The 7,330-nt window shown below is 37.6% G+C and overlaps 1 long non-coding RNA gene across 1 annotated transcript; it reads right to left on the bottom strand.

Moving 5' to 3' along the window:
* Positions 2,536–3,626, bottom strand: LOC8055158. Its single transcript, XR_002451616.1, has 3 exons — positions 3,395–3,626; positions 3,251–3,317; positions 2,536–2,876 (listed from the first exon to the last, which is right to left on the bottom strand). It is a non-coding gene; the product is annotated as an uncharacterized LOC8055158 (long non-coding RNA).

Below are 7,330 nucleotides of genomic sequence, written 5' to 3'. Positions count from 1 at the left end.
TCCGGGACAGAAGATCTAGGGTTTTACTCCCCAACTTTGGGCTGAATTGGAGATATTTTTTTTAAAAAAAAAAACTTTGGGCTGCACTTTTTTTAACTCAACTTTAGACTGACTTGGGTCATTTGGCCCATCCCACGAGGAACGTGAAGAAAGCTCGTCTGTCGAGGGGAGGTGGAGGATGGGGCAATGAGGGGCGTCTCTAGAAACAAAAAAAAAAAAATTTAAGGAATCAACCAAATAAAAAAACTAAATTTATAGAAAAATAATATCAACATTGGTATATCTAAATAGGCTTACTGTAAACATATGTAGTGTAATTAATCTAATAATGCTTATTTGGCATCCTAAATATTAGTATTTTTTTTATATCTATTTGCAAACTTAAGGAGTTTTAAGGTTGTTTGACTCCTAAATATAGAGATATGTACTTATCTAGCACTTCTCTTATATTTCATATGCTTGGTTTTCCGTTGTTGTTGTTCGGTAACATGTAATTTCATTATTCTTTGGCTATCTATATCTCCTATAAAGATAAACCTCACTAACCTAATTCTCTAGCACCTCCTTGCGCCACGTCATCCACTTATCCCTTTCAATTAACACCATCTAATCATGTGCTTGCATGCGTAGTAGTAGTACGTCTTCCAAGTTCATGCACGCAATATAGTAGTATTTCGTCTTCCAATTAACACCCACTAAGTAGCATTAACTTTCAACTCTCTTGCAAGTTGCATCCGTTCGTCGTCCACTTCTGCATGGCCGCATGCGTCATGACGAGTAGTAGTTCGTCTCCAATCCCTGCTGTTTCGTCGGCCCACCACAAATGCAATTACTCGAAAGTCGAAACTGTTGCCACCAGCACATCTCCTTCAAGTCTATGGTCATATATATATATATATATATATATATATATATATGACCATAGACTTGAAGGAGATGTGCTGGTGGCAACAGTTTCGACTTTCGAGTATATATAGCACAACAGATTGATCGAATTGTAATGCATGGCATCTTCTTACTTGCACTTGCAGGTGGTGTCCATGACCTTCATCGGAGTGGCGCGAAGCTTCTATTGGCAGCTGATAGAAGGGCAGGCTGCCATGGGATAGTGTATGAGAGCCGTGACTGCATGGAGGAGGAGATCCATAAACAACGAGGTTGTGCCCCCATTTCATGGCAGCTGGGACTTCGGCTTCTACTCATAGAATCCCGATGGCTTTCTTCAGCATCTGCATCAACAAGACAGCACACCAAGTTAGAGAATATCTATCATGTGCACTCGTGACTCGCTGCACCTCGACATGGACGAGGCCAGGCTCCATGCCACCATCGCCATCGAGTACCTGAACAAATAGGCTTCTAACGCCAAGCTGCAGCTAGCTGTTTACTGCAACGACACCACTCCTCGCATGTATATATATATACTCCACGGATCACAACATCCGCTTTCTCTTATATTATATATCATGTTTCTGTGTTACCAACTCCATTTATATACATTTAATTTTCTAATTCTTATTAGTTAACATTCTGACCTATTTATATTCATCCTTCATATCCGCGGCAACGCGCGGAGAATTCTCCTAGTTAAAAATATGCTTATGACTTATTCTTTTAATTATTTCAATTGATTGTGTAAGATTATTGTCTAAAATTTTCTAAAGAAATCAGACACTTGAAATATACTATAGCAACTTTCTTTATTTTAAGATGGGAAGAGCAGTCACCATGGCATAAGGAAGATAAGAGCAAATACACTTACTGAGAGGCATGTGAGAATCATTTTCCTCTTTTGTGGCCCTAGATGCTTGGGGAGAGAGGTGAGTCCCGAAAGATGGACGCACATGGAACTGTTGTCTGAGTACAAGAATCTATTGTAGGACTTTCAATTTGAATTGTGGAAATATTTCTTTATTTTACAACATATATATAAGATTCTATATCGCAGGACTTTGATACATATTCCCTACGTATAGAATTTAGATCTCGTTAAGGATAGCGATATGGTCTCCAAAGCAGAAATTTGATCTCTTATTTTTTTAAAAATATTTAGAAAAAATGATATATGTATACTTTTATAAAAGTATGTTTAAGACAAATATATTTATATAATTTTTACATTTGCGAACTCAACAATTTAAAAGTTATTGATGATTTATATTTCTAATGTTTGACTCAAACCTTGCCCAAAACGACGTCTAATTCCTATACAGAGGGAGTATACAAGTTGTGAAAATGTCCTCATTGTTGCTTTTTGATTCACCGCCCCGAGTAATTCCAATTTGATTTTTTTTGGAGATTCAAATAGTATACATAAGAGAAAATTATAGTAATTAAGTGTGAGCTAACCATAACAGTTTAAAGAAATTAGCGATCAGAATGAAATCAAAACTGCAATCCAAGAGCTTAGCTAAAATTAGTAAACAAATTCCAATGTTTAGCCATTGCTGATCATGGTACATAGAGGCATACATATATAGGTCCAGTGATGACCATACATAACAAGTCAAGTGATGATCATAGTATATGCAACAATACATAAGCATATACTAAGTCTTATATACTAACTGGTTATGGCTAAAGCTAAGAGATCAATAGATCATGACTTGGGCGCAAAAGTGGCATTCAACACTTCCATATGTTTTTGGCCTACACGATAGTAGCCTAGTAGGTGTAAACAAAAGAACAGAACTGCAATTCATGTCTTCCTGCAACATTTGCATTTCTCGGACACTTGTTGCCACTCCAAAATACTTGGACACCAACTTGGTGCACATATGGTTGCTGCCATTCTAGAGAACATGTAACAGCTCTCTGATCAAAGCTCAAAAGGTTGCCCAGTCCAAAATATTTTCAACACCACATAGCTTAAGTACCTAACATGAAAAAGAAGGAGAAATATCAGTGAAATATGCTCTATATCATTAACTTCTTCTTTGTTATTAGGTCCAAATAGTGAAATAGTATTACTGTACAGTGGACAGCTATGCTACAAGCAACAAGCTTAGGTACCAACAGCTTAAAAATTGGCAGCAAATAAAGATTTCAATGGAGCAAGAGCAGCTGCAGCAACCTGATACTATTTCTATATAAAGTAGTTATAGCTTGAGTGTCTACTAAACTTACTGAATCAGCACCTCAGTGTATATAGAAGATTAGAAGGAACAGCTCAAAAGCTTTCATATTGCAACAACAAGCACCATTTGCAACAAGCACCAAATATATAAGTCAAAATGTTCAAGTAAAATACCTTCAAGTTGTGATGTCCTTCCAGTGCCACCACCTTTTGAGTGCCGAGGTGACTTGTCATCCCTCATCTAGTAGAAAACAAATATATTACTAATCAAAATATAATGATCATTTTTTAAAGAATATAGAGAGGTTAGGCCATTACTCTGTCATGTGGCCATGCAATACATCTCCCACGAGCCTCTAGAATGGTGGTGACCCCTTCATATGGACGAGGTAGTATTGCATTCCGGTTAAACACATGGTTCACAACAACTTCACAGTACTCCACGCCAAGAGCAGTACCCCCAACAATAGCCCTTGGGTTTTTTGTTTGAATGGTAGCCTTTGCCACAGGGACTTCATAGGGCCTTACTATATTATATAGTATCACATCTCTGCCACCCTAAAGCATCAAAAAAAATTCAGAACACCATAAAAACTGATTGTAAAAATCTCTATTGCTGCAGATTTGATCCTGATTTCAGAACAAGCTGATAACATAGTTGATAAAAAGCTGATTTCAGAACAAAGCTAACAAGATGATAACACAGTTGATAAAAATCTCTATTTCCATCCTGCTGATTTCAAAACAAGCTGAGCTCAACCAAAAAAGAAAGAAAGAAAACAAAGTGCTCTCTTCGTGGCCTTAATATATAATTATCTAGAGATATGGCTAGTGCTAATATATGATCTATCCTGCTGGATTTCAGAACAAGAAAATTACCTCACTATGTTGCTCCTCTTGGCGGACCACTCGTCTACTGACAAAGCCATCCTCTTCTATGTTCATATCAGCCATATCATCCCCTGCATATGATCTAGCATCTTGTTCTTCATCTTCTTCGTGTACTTCATCATGATAGGTTGGTGTAGCCCTCAAGTTCTAAATCAAAGTAAATACCATTGAACAGCTATTGCACTGACAAAGAAAATAGTAAGAAATATAGGTTAACAATTGCCACCTGTTGTGCACTATTAGATCCATGGGGAGTGCTATTGGCATTTTGCTGCTGCATCAATCTATCTAGAGTTTGCTGAATAATTTCTAGACGACTTGATAGATCTTCCACTTTCCTATCAGATTCTCGACGAGCTTCTATCTCCATTTGAAGCCTTGTTGATAGGCATTTCCTAGCTCCAGGCATGTCCAAATCTGCTGGACTTGGCCCCAAACCCACAACACGAACATATCCATTCCTCTCTGCCCCACAAACATAGGAATAAGCATCACCTTCCTGGATACTCTTGTCTCTCAATTCAGGTTTATCTCTAATTGCATCTTGAAGGGCATTCTGCAGGAAATAAAAAAATTAGCAAAATATGATGGCATGAGAAATTATTGTGTTTATCAGACTTACAATTGTTTATCACACTTACAATTGTTGTTGCAGCTTCTTTATGAGGTACTCCATTCTTGTGTGTGTGAGTTTTGATAAACAATTCATCTCTACGATGGGGGCGCCCTAGCTCCTCACCCTAAACCATATGTATGTTATTGGAGTCACAGGATACGAATAAAGGGAAAACAAACTACAAGTAGACATTACATACCATTTCAGTACCAATACGTGCATGGCTCTTACTTCCAGTTGTATGGTTTTGGGTCAGCTTTGAACGATTTGCTTTCCCCCTCAAAGAACGGGCCTACCAAATTATGTCATGTTTATCAAGCAATTTGTTTCTCCGCCATATACATTATGAAAATGAGCATGGCAATTTGTAACTTACAGCTGCCTCTGGAGTCCTCCAATGATTAACTAGCCACTTCCAGTCATCCATATGAACTCTAGGATCACAGAGAGCATGCAATTCATCATCTTCCATGTCATCATCATACACCTTTTTCAATTCTGCTTTAAACTCCTTCCACTTTGTAGCTGCAGTCCTCATGAACCAATGGAAGACACCTCTGTCTAGTTGCCAATATAGCTGTACAAACACACAAATAGTAAATTAGGACCCAATCACATTAATACAGAACATAATTTGCAACCAATTTTAGTACCTTTGCATCTGTCCAAAGCTTATACTTTTGGCGTGGACAGACCTTCCTCCAATCATCATGTGCAATTGGGAAACCCTTTGTTCTCACAAGTGTTCCAATGAAGTTAGCAAATTTAGTGCCTGATGGTCCACAGGGCTGACCATTCATATTGACATCCAATTGGAGTTTAGATTTATTTTGCCTTGCATAGATATCAGCCTTCGTAGTAGGTCCTCGAACATTTTTTTTGGGCTCTTCTGGAACAACTGGAAAAACAATATAGCATATTACACCCAACTAAAGTAAGCATGATGCATTGCATTATGAGTTGTCACAAGAGACAAATACCTTCATTAAGTTGATTCTCAGGATGCTCATTCGTAGCCTGGATATCAACCTGCGGCGCACTTACTCTAGAGCTAGATCGTAAGTTACGTCCAGTTGCTGTTTCCTCAGGTGGACCTCGGGGCTACATTTTGGGACACAATTATTTCAGATCATATAATTGTTTGAGAACATTTTAGATTCATGGGAATGCATACCTTTTTTGTTCTCTTTGTTTGGTGCATGGCATTAAGTTCTTGTGTAGTAGGCATGATATTCAGTTCTTGCATTTTCTGTATCCTTAACCTGATGTTTTCATCCCTTTCCAATTCATAAACAGTTGGCTCCATGTCATTCTCACAATCAGTTCGGTCCACAACTTTTCTTTTTCCCCCTGCTTTTGGCATTGTTTCTCCTAAAAAATGAATTAGTACAGGATTCTCATGTAATAGTGCAAATATCTAAGGAATCAACAACAGACTGGTTGTCAAAAAAACAATTAGTTTAGACAAACAACAACAATGTCAAAGGAAAATCTGCATAGGACCAGCAACAATTGATGGCGTTTGAGACTTACTTTCTCTTTCTTTCAGCAACAATGACCCCATCTATATCAGTTCTTACATGTACAACATCTCCAAAAAGACCACTAAGATCCACATTTGTATCCAAATCAGGCATTGGGTTACGTATTTCGTTATCATCCCCCATATCATAAAGACCACATGGTTTTGACTGGGCAACAGCATGCCAATCTGATTCTGGGCCTTCCTTAACATAGTAAACCTGTACAACTTGTGATGCTAAAATAAAAGGCTCATCTAACATTTTTTCTCCAGTATTGAACAAAAATGCTTGAAATAAACACTTGTAACCCCAAATTGATCTTTTTTTACCCATTTGTCTTGAATGTGATTGTCCACCCAATCACATTTAAATAAAACTATATTTCCTTTGTTGCGATAATTTAACTCAATAATTTCTTTGATTATGCCATAGTATATCTTGTTTCTCATAACTGGTTCCACATTGTTTCCATTTTCAAAGCAAGAGGTCTGGGCAATCAAAGCTATTCCACTGCCTTGAATAGGTCTACCCTCATCATAGGAGGATGTATGGAATTTAAATCCATTAATTGCATAGCTATTGTAAGTTGTTGCAATCATGAAAGGTTCATTTGCCAAAATTTGTATCTCTTCCGATACTTCTGCACCACTTTCAACTAACCCTTCCACCTGTAAATATATCATATTATGTCTAGTTAATTTAAGTGTATTAGATCTGAACAGAGCATGTTAATCACACATTTACTTACATGCTTTCTAAACCAATCATGAAAAGTTTCATGATGGATACGAGTCATTTGTCGCTGATTGTGGCGACCAATTGAGGAAAGGTACTCCAAATGTTTGCTGCAAAGGTGTGGTACTCATTGAGAAATGTTTACATAATAAGACGAGAAATGCAATGTGTGTGAAGTCGTGTGGGTTGCTTACTTCAAGTACGGCTCTATCTTATCATAATTGAACAATACATATCTATATGCTTGAACCCAAGTCTTGTATTCTAATGATACAGTGCACTTGCCACTCAAAGCTTGTCCCGTGCTTTGAAAGAATGGTGTAGTGCAAATTTCACAGTCCATCCTTTCACCATTTTCTGCTTGTCCAGTCTCATATCCTTTCAAAAATTTGGAGCAGAAAGTAAGACTCTCATCAAACTTGTACGCCTCACAAATTGATCCCTCTGGATGACTTCTAGTACGGACAGAGCCCTTCAACCTCATCAAAT

This window comes from Sorghum bicolor, chromosome 1 (assembly GCF_000003195.3).
Source record: "Sorghum bicolor cultivar BTx623 chromosome 1, Sorghum_bicolor_NCBIv3, whole genome shotgun sequence".
NCBI classification, from domain to species: domain Eukaryota; kingdom Viridiplantae; phylum Streptophyta; class Magnoliopsida; order Poales; family Poaceae; genus Sorghum; species Sorghum bicolor.
This window is presented reverse-complemented; position numbering and strand designations above follow the sequence as displayed.